This window comes from Myodes glareolus, chromosome 7, assembly GCF_982192425.1.
Source record: "Myodes glareolus chromosome 7, mMyoGla1.1, whole genome shotgun sequence".
In the NCBI taxonomy this organism is placed as follows: domain Eukaryota; kingdom Metazoa; phylum Chordata; class Mammalia; order Rodentia; family Cricetidae; genus Myodes; species Myodes glareolus.
Genome location: NC_142032.1, coordinates 23,990,397 through 24,006,646, shown reverse-complemented (window position 1 = coordinate 24,006,646; position 16,250 = coordinate 23,990,397). Strand labels below are relative to the sequence as shown.

General features: G+C 42.2%; 1 protein-coding gene across 1 annotated transcript in view; it reads left to right on the top strand.

The window, feature by feature from the left end:
* Nucleotides 1–16,250, top strand: part of Lgi1 (leucine rich glioma inactivated 1) — a 41,792-nt gene that overhangs the window by 3,138 nt on the left and 22,404 nt on the right. The gene's annotated exons all lie outside the window — the stretch shown is intronic.

Here is a 16,250-nt window from a genome sequence, read left to right as displayed (position 1 = left end):
CAGGTTTCAGAAATAACAAAGGAGCCGGTAGCTCTGCCCTGTATGCCCTCAGCTACCTCATTCTAGCTGACCTCAGCAGGGCAGATTTGGCCACATTGGCCTTACGCGAAACCATCAAAAGTCAAAGTTTGTCCATAAGCTCTAGGACCTTGCTTCTAAGGACTGTTTCCCATGCAACTTGCTTGTTGTCTCAAGAAAAGGCCAAATGAAATCATTTCACTGAGTGAAGAAATAAATGGCTCTGGAATGCCCTGACCACAGACAGAAGTTGTCTTGTGGACAGTGTTGCCCTGTGCCCTGAGAACCCTACCTGCTACTAACATGCCATTGGAACAGGGAGACCGCAGGGCCTCCAGCATCATGAGGGCTTGACGATGAATTCTAGGCCATGGATCTCTAGATCAATCATATATATGTCTGCGGAGAAAAATTTTAGAATCAATTCTGTTTGATCTTTGTTGAAGGCAGTTGGTTTCTTTGCTGTTTGAATAGAACAAGAAATGTCTGCTTCCAGCTAGGTGTGGTAATGCACCCCTTCAATTCTAGTAGTGCTCGAGAGGGTTGAGACAGGAGGATCTGGAGTTTGAGGCCATCCTGGGTACACAGAGAGACCCTCTAAAAAAAGAAGGGTGTCTGTGATGTGGTGTCCCATCCTTAGCACCCACCATAAATAATCTGATTGTGCGCTCCTGGTCCCACACGCTTCTTCACACCTTCCATAAGAGGGGTGATGAGAAGTTCTTTTTAAAATGTCACCCACGGGTGCTTCCAGAAACAAATGAGGTACCCCAACTTATATGTAGTATTTGGGGGAAATATGCTGGTAAACTGTGGCTGACTGTGCAGTAAGCTGTGCTGGAGAAAAAGAAAATAAAACCCACACTCTGCTAGGGAGGAGAGAAAAATTAAAATGATCCAATAAAAATTTATCAGATCAGTTGTACAAAACATTCTTTTTAAATATCCTTTCTGGGGGAAAAAGCTCCTAAGCAAATGTCATTTTCTTCATATTTTTCACAGGGCCAATTTTGAAGCATAACCAATGAGTATGATTATGCATTCCTGGTTGCTCTCAGTGCTGAAGTGGTACTTTCAGTGAACGCAATTTGGAGAAATGTGTTTCTACACATTATGGTCCTGTTCCTTCTTAGCTGTAGACTGAAATCCCCAGGGATGAAGACTCACGATGGGAGACTCAGATTTAAGAGAATAAAATGTGGCCACGTTGCTAGTTGTTTATGATGTTTTGATGAATTAAGGCCCTTCAACTCCTAAGACACTCCTATTTTCTGGCAATGAATTCCAGAAATACAGAACAACAGCAGCAGCAACAACAACAAAAACTGTACAAATTCGATAAGGCCAGAAAAAAATAACCAATTTTTTTCCCTGATGAGATTTAGTCTTGGGTAGAACACATAATTTACCTTGATAGAGAGAGAAAAGTTTTTCTGTTTTTTTTTAAATTATTTAAAATTTAACAAAATTATTCCACAATCAACCCATGGATACATAGTCCATAAGAAATCAAAAAGTCGAAACAAATAGAAAAGCAAATATCGTGAACAAGAAATAAGCCTATTCTTACCACTGTTCTTCATGAGGCAAATATCCATGGGGGCTCTGGCCCTACTACAGGTAATAAGAACAAAATGTGGCCATACTCAAGCTAGACCAATCAGCTTCAAGAGTATGAGGACCCTTTCCTCGCTGGTTACATGTGGATGAGCATGTCTTGGTCTGTGTCCAGCAGGAGCCATTGTTGCAGCTCTGTCTATGAAGCGCCCCTGGCTAACCCTAAATTTCCCTGATTTCTTTAGCTTTTTAACAATGTTTTCTTTTTCTTTCTTTCTTTCTTTCTTTCTTTCTTTCTTTCTTTCTTTCGTTTTTTTGTTTGTTTTTTGTTTTTGTTTTTTGAGACAGTGTCTTATGTACTCCTGGCTCTTCAGTCTAGCAAGGATGATTTTTGAACTCCTGATCCTCCTGCCTTCGCAACCCAAGTGCAGGGATTAAAGGCATCTGTCGCCACACCCTGCCGCACACCACACACACACACACACACACACACACACACACACACACACACCCCACTACACTGGGTCACAACACTCTGTTACCATGTGGTGCTGAAAATCAAACCTAGGGCTTCATGCGTGCTTTGAAAGCATTCTGCCAACTAAATTACCACACCCCAGCCCCATGAGCTGACTTTCTGTCTGTGCAAAGCACTTCTGTAGGGAGGAGTGCTTTCATTGAAAGCACATTTTATCCTTCCAGTCACTCAGGCCGGAAGCCTGATGGTGACCTGCCCCTCCTCCCTTGATGCCCACTTTCACCTGGGAAATCCCCCTCTGAGCAACCCCAACCCGAGAACCTGCCTCTTCCTCTTCACCCAGACTTTTCCTGCCTAGGGACTTTCAGGCTTCTGCAGCACTGTGCCCCCACCCCCACCTCCCAGCTTTCGATCAGAGCCTTCTCCATTAGTGTTACCTTCTTTGCAACAATAGCTCTCATTGTGCCACCCAAGTGCTTGGAAGCTTTTAATGGTTCCTCAGAAAGGAGAAAAACAGAGTGTCAGAGCTGATGCTAATAGCACTTGGCTCTTTCCTGTTGTTCTGGACCATCAGTCACAACACTGACCCTAGCCTCTCCCTCCCCATATACACCAGGGACTACCACGCGAGAGAATGAGGAGTCTCGGTCCTAGCCTGGTTTCTCATATTCTGGATGCTTCTAGTACTGACTGAAATTTGTTTCTTAGTTGTGCTTATATCTAGCCTGTGACTGACCTCCAGGGTCGGCCGTGAGCCATGCTTAGGGAAGAGTCTTGGCACTATAGGAGGCCAAACTTTGCTTCCTATGTATGTGTTGAGGCCAATTCCCACAGCCAATGGGGAAGCATTTTGTTTTCCTACCTTGGTCATGTTTTCAGCCTTTCTAAAGTTTTATATACCCCAATTTGACATAAATTAATGGAGTAGAGTACCAGGAAATGGTAGTCACTGACAAGTGACCTAACAAACCACCCCGCCCCTCCACCCACACACTACTAATGCGAGGAGATATTCAAAATTCTTCTAAAGAGGTCGCCAGCATTCCGGGACAAAGCATCTAGCCTCTCTGAGACCCACTTTGTCTTTAACCTCTTTTTGTCCCCTCATTTTGCTTCGCATTTAGCTTCCTGGGTTCCTCGCTTGCCTGCAGGTGCCAACGTTTCTCTCTTCTGTGAAGGGTAAATAGCCCATTTACCCTGTCCAGAGGGACACCCAAACAGAAGCAGCAGAGATGCATTATTAAGATGAGAAAATCACGAACACATAATTTTCTAGCTTATTTGTAACTGCTTAGTGAAAAATCAGTGTTTATTGGCGACCGGGGGACCGGGGGAGATAAGTATTTATTGTGTAGCTGCAAGCAGCAACAAAGCCAGGACAAGAGATTCTCACTGGAGTAAATGGGTTTGGGGATCCTCCCGTCCAGCAGGGACAAGGCTGGACATTTTGAGGGGCACAAAAGGGATTGGCACGCAAGGTCTTCCTGGTTGTCTGTGATCAGAACCATTTTGCATGCAAGGTCACCCTGATCATCTGCGATCAGAACCATATTTGGCAGTGGTGGTGATGGTGATGCCAGATAGTAGAGACGCCAACATGGGCAGTGGTACTGTTGCAGGGGCTTCTCTGTGGGAGCCACGAAGTCGCCACTGCTTCCCTGGTGAGCTGGCAATGAGGCAAGCATTGGTAGCTTTGTGGTCAGATATTCTTGATTACCAGTCCCCTCTTCGATGCTTACTAGTTGTATGATTTGGAGTAAACAGCAAGGCATTGATACTATGAGTATGAAATGTGTACTATGCAATAGAACCTACTATTGCATTGGGTAGCAGTAGGGGTTAAAATCAGCAAAACCTAGCTTTATGACTGTGGTTGGTTTCTTTCTTTTCTTATTTTGAACCTATCATAGCCTCCCACTACGATCCTGTTGTATTATCTCAGTCAATCTACAACCCCAGCTTTAAGGTTCTGTGGTACTATGCACAGGTCTCTCTCAGGATGTGCTGAAAAATCTTGCCTTCAATTTCTTTTAAATAAGAAATGTATGTTGTTTATTTATAAAAAATGTCTAACCTTCTCACTTCTTCCTCATGAATAAATAAGCAGAACCACAGTTTGTAAAACATGCCCCATTTTGCTTAAAATAGTGAATGTGAGCTATTCTTCAGATGAGTGCCCCCAAAGTAGGATGCAAAGAGGTCTAAACTAGGATTTAGGACATGGGTGTCTAAAGTCCACTTTGACCATAAAGGGACTGTGTCACGTTGGGTAGGGCACACAATGTTGCCGGGCCTCAGTTTTCATAAGCATAAAACACCAACAGAAACATAAGTTATGGCTTTAAAACTCAAATGCTATTTGGGGTGATGAGATAAACGAAGAAAACACTTGGGTATGAGACAATAGAATGCAGTAGGGACAGGCAACTCGGAGAAGATATGACTTACTTAAAAGTGACCTCCTTGTCTCCCATGGATTATTGCTAATGGCAATGTGGTACATGAACATGTGGTCATTATCCTCCTAACCTTTAGGGGAAAGCAGGAACCTGGAAGCAGATTCTAATCAGGATCAGGACAAAACAGAGCATGAGTCGGCATTTAGGGGCCTTCATGGTAATACTTAGGCGTCATCCAGTCTTCAAATTCTATTCTCTTCTGTGGGGCTGGAGAGATGGCTCAGTGGTTAAGGTGACTCACTCTTGCAGAAGACCCAGGTTCAGTTCCCAATTCCCACACCTTTTGTCCACAGCCACTTATAACTCCAGTTCTAGGGGCTCCAACACCTTCTTCCTCTGACCTCTGCGGGCAATGCACACACATGGTGGACCTACATACTCATCCACACAAAATAAATACATCTAATAAAAATACAAATTCAAATATATTTTAAAAAATCTATTCTATTCTAATCTATGAACAATTTATAATATCACAGAAAATCACTTTGTTAAGTTAACATAAAATTATTATATCAGTTCTCACAAACCAGCAAATTAGATTGGTAGTGAAAAGAACCCTTGATATAGACTTGGCTTTATAGTACTAATGTATTGATTTCATGACACCCTGGGTTCAGTCCCCAGTATCTATACCAAAAATAAGTCAAAATAAATGATATAATTCCCAGTCCCTTAAGTAGTGAAATGGGGCCTAACTGGGCTTCTGTGTGGCAGTTGAAAAGAAACAGTATTTTAGTATCTCTCTCATGGGTCTAAGATCAAGAAGGAATTGTTGGATCCACTTACACAACAAGATGGCGGGTGTTTGCCTATGTAAAGTGCAATGAAACAGCATGCACGGGGGCTGCTGAGATGCCTCAGTCTATAAATGTTTGTCACTCAAGCATGAAGGTCTGAGTTTAAGCCCCAGCAATCGGTAAAAGTTCTAGGCATGGTGGTTTATACCTGTGTTGGGAAGGAAAAGGTCGGGGAGATCCTGGGAATTTTGCTGGCCAGCTAATCTTTTAGAATTAGTGAGTCCCGCATTCAATGTGAAATCCTATCTCAAAAAACAAAGGAGGGGAGAGATAAAGAAAGACACCCAATATCAACATCTGACCTCTACACACATACACACTCATGCATACACACACACTCATGCACACATACTCATGCACATACACACATATGCACACTCATGTGCACAGACACTAATGTACACATGCTCATGCACATATACACACTTGTGCACACACTCATGCACACACATACACATACACACACTCATGCACACACACATACATGCACACACATACACACACATTCAATCACACACTCATGCACACATACTCATGCACATACACATACTAATATACTCACATACACACATACACATACATACACACAGTCATACACACGCTTATGTGCACACACACATGCACATATACACACTCATGCACAGATACATCTACATACATTCAATCACACACATATACACACTCATGCTTACACCCATATACACTTTTTGAAAAAAGAATCAAATGAATCTCTAAAACACAGAAGCTAAAATGTCAGAACAAACGGATTCATCCCATGCTTCCACAGCTAAATGTCTCTGCTCTTCTTTAAGAGGCCTCCCTGGAGGTTTACAAGCCACACAATAAAACCGGTCAAGTTTTGACTAGAGACTTTTACATTGCCTGGTGCTGCTCACTCTGTATTTTAATTTTTATCTCATCATCATGACCTTCCAAAGTGCATAGAATTCTCTCTGGAGGAAGTATTGTGGGGTACAGAATGAGTATAAGCCCAGGTAGCCTCCTTCACTGTCTGCTGAACCCTAATAAGCTGCAGAAATGGAGCTGAAACCTTCGCCCTTGCTGTTAACCACGTCTGTTTACTTCCTTCTGACATGAATAATCTCGGGCAGGTTTGACTTTGCGGAGCTTTGTTCCCCAAACCAAACCCCCTCTCAAAGGGTCAACCTCTGCCATTAACAAGGTTATTCAGGGGAAATGGGCCCCGATTCCTGGGGACAATGGCTGCAAAGGAATTCCAATGCTCTCCAAAAGAACAGCAGCATCGCTGGCAGGGACTTCCTAGTTTGCCTAGGTTTCAGCCCTCATTTGTATGGTTAAGCTCTGGTCTCCCTGCTTGAAAAGAGAGGCTGGCAAGTTGACAGGAAAAGAAATAAAACAGTAAAAGAGAAGGCCCTTCTTTCCTTCGCACGGTGCTCCATCCTAATGCAGTGCTATCCAAGCCTGTGGCCAAGGGAACCATTATTCTGCAAGGAGAGGGTTGGATGCTCCAATAAGGACAACTGCACCTCCATCCCTGACTGACTACTCACAGCGCACCTTGACTCAGAGGAGACTCTGTAACTAAAGTTGTTCTATTCTTCTCAACCTCCCCCTAGAACACAAGTTCTATGGAACGTCTTTTGAAAATGTCCAGACACAAAACTCAGTTATTAGCTCACTTATTTAGATCTCACTTTGTTCTGAAGAGTCATGGTGGCAAACCATGGACAGGTCACGTCTATCATTCTAACGGAGAAATGAAGCCATCTGGTCCATAAGGGGATGACTCAAGTGGTTTTGTTAGAGTCGTGCCTCACCACCAGCCTATCCACCTGGTCAAGCAGCTTGGCATATGTCTGTCTTTTCCTTAGGGACCTCCAAGTCGATGGTCTAACTCATCTACTTGGATAATGACTTGCAGCTCAATGGTCAAGTGAAAGGCTCCGTAGCCTGGATGTACTCTCACTGCATTGTTTCTAACTGAAGTGAGTTTTCTGAGCCAGAGCTGCCCTGGATACATTCCATGGGAGACTCAGTTTGTGTAGATTTCCGTGATTGACAGGTCCTGCTACCAATGAGATTGGGAACTTGCATGTTTAACTTCCCTTTGAAGAGGCTCTACTTAAGGAAAGAAAGGACTTGCAGAGCTAAAAACCCGGATGAGTTTCTCCAACCCACTCTACTAAGCTCAGCTGCCATTTCTTCTGGGTGTGACCCTCTCAGTACCTGGAAGTTCTTATGCAGCCTGGGAAATATTGGTCAGCTGTTCCGGTTTGGGGCTACTGGACAGAGCTGGTGGGACCAAGGTGAGGAAGCTAGCTGTGCTCGTGGACGTTAACCAGTCCCCGTGGGACAATCATGCAGGAATTGCAGAATTGTACCTATACCATTTACAAGATTTAAATTATCTTACTCCCTCTCACCTCGGTTTTTCTTTAGGTTTTAAGTGGAGACTATAAAACCCATATTGCTGAATGCATTTGAAGATAAAAGAGATGCTGAGCTGCTGACGATGAGGCCTGGCACAGATCCGACTTTAGATAAAATTTAAATCACTCCTTGGTGTTCCTGGGAGCAAGATGATGGCATCATATAAACACGGGGAGAGGGAGCTGTTGGCTGGCTGTGCCAGTTTCTAGAAAGAACGCATTTTGAATATACTGCGGTGAGAGTTAATGAACTATATCACAAAGGGGTGGGCCTGTGCCCAGGGAACTCTTACAGATTTGAAATCTATATTCTAATCCTGGCCCACGAGTGACAGAAAAAAAAAATACAACTTGGTCACATTGCTTAACCTCTGCCAGTCTCAGTTTCTTCACCTGTCTAAAGTGGTATTAGAGTTTATGTCTTTAGAGCACACACACACACACATACACACACACACCCTTATTGGAAAGGTGGCAGACGACTTAAGGATCAGCTGAATTACACTGAAAATATTTTTCAAGGGTGAGAGTCAAAAATAACTGTCAAATAATGTGCCCGTCATCAATGCTTCCCACGTGAGCACTTCTCTGTCTTAAGAGCATATTTTAAAATATTCTAATGTAAATTATTCACATGACACATGCACTCAGAGCAGGGGCGCTTAGCTGATGTGAATCACCGGCCTATTGTTAATTTTTCTTCAGTCAGCCCTGCTCTTTTTGGATAATGAAAGTTACCAACAACCAGAGAGTCTGAATTGGTTAAGCAGGGCTCTAAAGGCCTTGTTGAGTCCCACCAGCAGGGCTGTCATAGCCCCCAACAGCTGTAACGTATGCAGTTTGTTCTCCTTAATGCATGGATAGTACACATATGCCGCGACCCATAGGAACCTGAATGTGTACTGTGTGTTTCCATACACTGCCCATGGGCGCCTAGTAGCTTGGACCAAACCATCCATCTTATCTGGCAAGGATGACTTCCCTGGAACTGACTTTCTCCCATCCCAGTTTTCTTTGTGTAGCTGCTCCCTGGCAGAAGCCCCGGAGATAGGCTTGCTCATCTACATTCTCTCCCAGGATTCTGTAGGCTCATCCAGGGAGTCCTTTTGTTATTATAATTCTCGTTTTTAACAGAGTGCGAGCATATTCATTCTTAATTTGTTAACATGCAATAATAAGTGGCAGAAACATGCTTTGAAGTCTGGTTCTGTATCCACATCCAGGTGGCAACCAGATGCCACTGCTGGTCCTGCTCTCCTTCATCCATTACAGCAGAGGGATGGGCGAGGAAAGTCTTTTTCTCCTCTGTTGCCAGGAGAACCTGTTCTAAGTAAAAGTGGGGGCGGGCCTCTCAGGGGCCTGCGACAGTTCTGATGGCAGTCAAGATGTTCAGGCGGTACAGAGGTTCTGAGTGAGTATCAATGGGCCAGGGGGCCCGGGACAGGGCCAAGTGAGCAGCCTGTCTTGCGACAATGAGATTTGCTCACAGACATGGCACTCCCCTATTTTGTCATCTGCAGACAGACCTCCATCCCAGCTTATCTGCCTGCAATGTCACAAACCTAGACTCATAAGTCTTCAGAATTAATTGTAACCTCTGAAACTATCTCAACCAGTCCCTTCCTTTAATAAGACCGAGAACTGGAATGCGTTAGGATACACAGGCGATTTATGGCCAAATGGGAAATCAAGATGTAAGCTTGGTCCTTCTGTGCTGTTCCTTTCTTAGCCTTTGGAAGAAGAAACCAGGCAAAAAGTCACTTCTGGACTCTTTGTGCCTGCCCTGTCCTCTCTCTGAATGGATCTCTGTCTCTGTATTGTCAGCTGCTCCTAGGGCAGCCTTAGCCTTGAATGCCTACAGCCAGTCCTTGCTTCTCAGACCCCCTGCACCTCATTTACTTCTCGGCTGCTGACCGCAGGTTCTATTTAATCCAAGGTCCCTGGTGATGACGTTGCCTACTCTTCTTTTGAAAGCTGATCTTAGCTTTCATCCAACTGGGACTCCAGCCACCAACAACATTATAGCCAAGGCACTAAAGTGTTCTGTTGATGAAGAGTGTGCCTTGCTCAATACACAACCACCCAGAGGCAAGTGGAAGAAAGGACTGCAGGGTGGGGTCAGCCCTTAGTACATCAAATCATATCCTCTCGCCACAGTGCATATTGTCAATAAATTTACAAAAGCTTGTTTTTAAAAAGGCAGTTTCAAAAATATTATTCTAAATTGGGCATGGTAGTACACACTTTTAATCATAATATTCAGGATGTTGGGACAGATGGATCTTTGTGAGTTCCAGGCCAGCCAGGGTTATATAGTGAGAACTTGTCTTGAAAGAAAGAAAGAAGAAAGGAAAGAAAAGAGAAGAATGAAATAAAGAAATAAAGAGAAAGGAAAGAAAGCATTCTTGTAAATAATGGTTAACTAAAATATGTAATCTAAAGTTTATTACTAATCAAAACCTGCTTGATATTTTACACAGTGGTGAAGTCATATGTCTATATGTTTTCATGTTTATAGAGAAAGAATAAAAATATGATTGAGTGTTAAATTCAATAGATAACAGAGGGAAATAAAATAAGTAATAGTGAAAAATAAAATAATTTTTATATTAAGAAACAGCCCAAAATTCACTATTGAAAGGAAAAAATCTAGGAAAATGGTAGCCATTTGGAAAGAACGACAGTCACAATTTAGAGGTTCTTTAATTATTAACAAAAAACAGAATGTTTAGGAAAGAACCAAGAAAATGACCTACTTTACATTATACATGGGACTAAGTCCCAAGTGAATTAAGAAGTCATTTTTCATAGGGAAAAAGTGATAAATTAAATGTTAGTGAGGAGATGATGAAAGAGGCCTGTACTCCAGAGTTGATCATGTGATTGGCAAAGCTTGCATAAAAGCTAGGAACTTAAAAACGTCCTTAATCCAGTGGAAATCTACTCTTATCCATCTAGGGAAATAGAGACAGGAAAAGTGTTTGTATCCAAAGGGGGTGTGTAGTTAAAAACTGGAATTTTCATTAGACAATTGCATTATAGCATGCCACAATACAAAACCCAGTCATCCATTAAACTATATTAAGTTGGGGTGCTGTGCACACCTGTAATCCTAGCACTTGGGAGGCTCTCTTTCCCTTCCCTCCAGCCCCCAACCCCCACCCCAGTTTACCCAGGAGATCTTTTCTACTTCCCCCTCCTAGGGAAATCCATGCATCCCTCTTTGGGCCCTCCTTGTTATCTAGCCTCTTTGGGGCTATGAACTGTGGGCTGATTATCCTCTACTTTACTTCTAATATCCACCTGTGACTGAGTATATATGAGTGTGCATCCTTTGGGTATATGCCTAAACTTGTATAGCTAGGTCTTGAGGTAGACTGATTCCCAATTTTCTAAGAAACTGCCATATCAATTTCCAAAGTGGCTGTACAACTTTGCACACCCATCTGCTGTGGGGCAATGTTCTGTACCCTGTCACTTGTATTTTAAATAATTGCTGATTGGCCAGTAGCCAGGCAGGAAGTATAGGCGGGGCAACCAGGCAGGAAATAGAGGTGGGGCAGCAGGAATTCTGGAAAGAGGAAAGTTACAGTCTGCAGTCATCATCCAGACACAGAGGAAGCCAGACACAGTTGTGACTGCCTTGCCAAAAAAGGTACCAAGCCACAGGCAAGAATTTTGGGCTAATATAAGTTATAAGAGTTAATAAAAAGCCTGCGATACTAGGCCAATCAGTTTATAATTAATGTAGACCTCTGTGTGACTTCTTTGGGACTAAACAGATGTGGGACCTGATGGGACAGAAACCTCTGTCAACACCCAGCAGCAGTGGAGGAGTATTCCCCTTACTCCACATCCTCTCCAACATAAGTTGTCACCAGTGTGTTTGATCTTACCCATCCTGTCAGGTGTAATATGGTATCTCAGAGTCTTTTTGATTTGCATTTCCTTGATGACTAAGGATGGTGAGCAATTATTAAGTGTCTTTTGGTCATTTGAGATTCTTCTGTTGAGAATTCTCTGTTTAGATCTTTACTCCATTTTTTAATTGAATTATTTGGTATTTTGATGTTTAGCTTCCTTGAGTTTTTTTATATATTTTGGATATCAGCCCCCTGTCAGATAGGGTATGGGTGAGGATTTTTTCCTACTCTGGAGGCTGCCATTTTGTCTTATTGACAGGTGTCATTTGCTTTGCAGAAGTTTTTCAGTTTCAGGAGGTCCCATTTAACTGTTGCTCTCAGTGTCTGTCCTACTGATATTATATTCAGGAAATAGTCTTCTGTGCCCAAGCAGTCAAGGTTACTTTCTATTTTCTCATCTATCAGGTTCAGAGTAACTAGATTTATGTTGAGGTCTTTGATCCACTTCAACTTGATTTTTGTGCAGGGAGATAGACATGAATCTATTTACATTCTTTTACATGATCTTCAGTTATACCAGCACCATGTGTTGAAGAAGCTTTCTTTTTTCCATTGTATACTTTTGACTTCTTTGTCAAAAATTAGGTGTTCATAGATGTGTGAATTTATGTCAGCCTCTTTGATTCAATTCCATTGATCCATGTGTCTGTTTTTATGCCAATAACAATCTGCTTTTATTACTATGGCTCTATAGTAGAGTTTGCAGTAAAGGATGGTGATGCCTCTCGAAGTTCCTGTATTGTACAGGATTGTTTCAGCTATCCTGAGTTTTTTGTTTTTCCATATGAAGTTGAGTATTGTTCTTTCAAGCTCTGTGAAGAATTGTGTTGGGATTTTGATGGGAATTGCCTTGAGTCTGTAGATTACTTTTGATGGGATTGCCATTATTACTAGGTTAACCCTACCTTTCAATGAGCATGGACGATCTTTCCATTTTCTGATATCTTTTCTTCTTTTCTTCCATTTCTTTCTTTAAAGACTTAAAATTCTTGTCATACGGGTCTTTCACTTGTTTAATTGGTTACTCCAAGATATTTTGTATTATTTGTGGCTATTGTAAAGGATATTGTTTCTCTGATTTTTTTTCTCAGTCCATTCTATGCAGTCTTTCTAGGTCTTCCTCCTGGTAAGGAAACACACCTCCTTGGCTTAAAAAATTGTTCTCTCTCCTCCCACAGCCTGTTTCATGACATATTAAAATATGCTTATCCCTTGAGGGGAACTAGAGGGGTCAAGGCCTACCCTAATATATCCCCTCCAAGATTAGTGGGAACATGCCTGGTTTTTCCCTTCCGCAGAAAGAGAGAAGTGGCAGAGATTTCAGAGGTCTCATGGAACTGTGACAGAGGCAAACCACAGGTGACCTCTACAGACTGGGGTATCGACCTCTGATTCTGCTCGGGGTAACAAGGCCATTCAGACTTGTGTCCCCCCACAAACAACTCTAGGGCATGGCTCCTGTGGTGACGTTTGTCCCATCTGATCCATATGACTGTGGACTCACATTATGTGTATTTGGGGGACAGGAAAACCCATAACCCTTCCATGACCCACATCAACTGCTACAAGGATCGGAAGATTCTTGGTCCCCACGAATACATGGGGTATCACAACTGACCCAGAAGCTTCTCCCTATGCATCCTGGCTGAACACACCACTCAGGCAGCTTTAAAATAGCTCGGGCCACACTCCAAGTGTAGAATTTAGCCAAAATCCGTGAGAGTGGGAATGAGTTGTCAGTATTTTTAAGCTCCTTGGGTGATTCCAAGTGCGTCCAAGATTGAAAAGCACTTTTTGGAGTTGACAGATTCAGGCATCTCCCCGTGCAGCCTTCTTCCCTTCGTGAGGGCTCCATATGCGGTCAATTCCTATGTGGTCCTTGCACACACATCTTAATTGTCAGTGATCCAAGAGCTCCCCTTTAGCTCCTCTGCAGGCTGACTTTGTTTCAGCTGTCAGTTCCACAGACTGAAGAAGGGTATTATTGTCTTAGCCAATACTTTTCTGAGCCAGGCCATTTGGCTGGTGGAACACTACCCAATCTAGGCACTGGCTAGTCAGGGGGAAAAACTATGTCTTTCTTACCCTAACCATCCATGGAAAAGGACAGAGGTTATGTAAAATAGAACACAACCATCCTGCTTTACCTCAGAACTGCTGTGCGTGAACACGGGCTACAGCGGGTACTAGTTCCTTTAACAGAGTTAGAGGAATACTTGATTTATTTGATTTAATTACAAATCATAATGTTGAAATAAAATATCTCTTTCTTTTTTCAAGACAGGGTTTCGTTCTGGCTGTTCTAGAACTAGCTTTGTAGAACAGGCTGACCTCAAATTCACAGAGATCCGCCTGCCTCTGCCTCTCTAGTGCTGGGATCAAAGGTGTGTACCACCATCATCGGGTGAAATAAAATGTATTTCTAAGACTCTATAAAAATTAAGGATTTGAATTTTATTTTCCTCATAGAATGTGATCTATTCATGAGTCTTTTCGAGCTTATATTGAACAATAAAATAAATAAACCATTCAAGTAGATTTAGAATATATATATATACAATTTTACAATCCCATGTTCATAGAAACCACTATTGAATTTTAGAATCCAAAAACTATGGTATTCATTATTATCTCAGCCAGAGGAACTTTTTCATCTTTTCTAAGAAAAATTTAAATTGAAGTATAATTATACATAAAGACATGGTCACCATTACAAGTACACTACTTCTCAATGGCTTTTTGTTTGTTTGTTTACAAATAAACACCCTTGGGTCCAGCACCCAGGTTAAGAAATCAAATGTTATTATCACTCTAGAGACAGCCTTTGTGCTTGCTTTCAGTTAGAACACCCTCCAAGAACAACCACTGTGTTGATGTCTACCTGTATAGATTTGTTCAGCTGGCTTTTGTCCTTTCTCTGTTAACCACGTAGCATGGGCTCTATCAAGTTCTGACCTCTTTTCTTAGGATATTTTGCTTGTAGCTATAGTTTTAGCCAGAGGTTTTAATCTTTGAAATTTAGTTTGGCAAACATTTTTCTTTTCAAAACCAGGAAATGGGATAGAGTTGGGGGGCACCAAAACAAATAAAGGCAAGTCCTGGCTCCAAGATTACATCCAGTGTTGTAATCTAGCAATGTGCTATAAAGTGAAAGCCACTTTGTTTGACAAATATTTGTCCAGTCTTCACAATGAAGCAGTTACTATCACATATCCTTATACTAAGAATAAGAACTGCACAGGCCAACAGAAATTCTAGATGAAATCCCGTCTTTCATCTCTGTGCCACGCATAGACAATGCATAGACAAGGGAAGCCCACTGGTACCCATTCCCAGTCTGTCTTGCTTCTGTTTTAATGTAATGGGGTGATACTAATGAAAGAGTTATTTCTTCCAGCAACTTGGAGTGTGGGATGAGGAAGTCCCTGGTGAACCGCAGGGCAGTTTGCAAACTGTCGAGCCTCTTGGAGGCTTGTCGAGTCCAAGAGGCTCGACAGTATCTGTCGCTGCTGTACTTTACCCCCTCATCCCTGCTGTGCTGCCCTTAAGGACCAAAACAAAGCCTGCTCAAGCCTTTGGATGTCAGCTTACCTAGGAGTGAGGCTGAGCATCGTGTGGCTTTCCAAAACCATAAAATGAGAGGAGACAATTACCAGAGTCGTGATGGGAGGCATGAACCTCGTGCTTCGTTTTAATAAGAACAGGCTGTAGTATGTGTTTGATTAGTTGCTCTTGGCTTTGCAGAGTCCGGTGAGTGACTTGAAAAAGTCATGACGCTAGAGGGAAGAGGGATTAGTAGTGAACTCAACACCGTTCCAGGACTGATAGTTTGGAAAGAAGCAGAAGAGGTCATTTTGTTTCACTTGGCTGGTTCATCCTCCACCTCCATTTTTTATGTGGAAAAAAATCTCAAGTCTCTAAAAATAGGGCTGACCATAAAATTCACACCTGTGTTCCCATCCTTTCAGCTTTGAAAATTATTGGTTCCTCAGTTCATGTCTAACCCTCCCCTGATTATTCTATCACATAAATTACTCATTTCAAAGTACTCCAGAAAGTAAAATCTCCTGGTTTAATCTCCTTGGTTAACGGGCTCAGAGGGATGTCGCTTAACAAATTACTGGCAGTTACATTTAACCTACACTCTCAAAGTAAAAATATTACAAAATTTACTAGCAGACTTATTACATTGTTATTAAATTGTCTGGTACACAATTCAATTATTTAGCCTAAAAATGCCTGGTTTTAGGTTTTTGGTTAGAAACCTGGCACCTTCTCTAAAGAGTTCAACAGGGTGTGGTGATAGATTTGTTGATGTCCTTTTTCCTCAGTGATTTTGAAAAAATGCTGATAAATTTGTCCAAGTAAAAGTGTTTCTTTTAATTAATTAGTAATAAAATGGCCTCAAATGCCTCCTAAGTGCTGTTGTTTTCCATCTTCAGCCTCTTGTGTTTTCAAAGAAGGTTATCTGGTGTTTGCTATTCATGACCACTGTCCACTCACTATACCTGCCGTGAGCTATCATAGCATAATGGGGCCACATTTCTCCTACAATTCACAACATTAAACTCCCACTGCTCCATTATTTTGGCCTTTCAAAACAT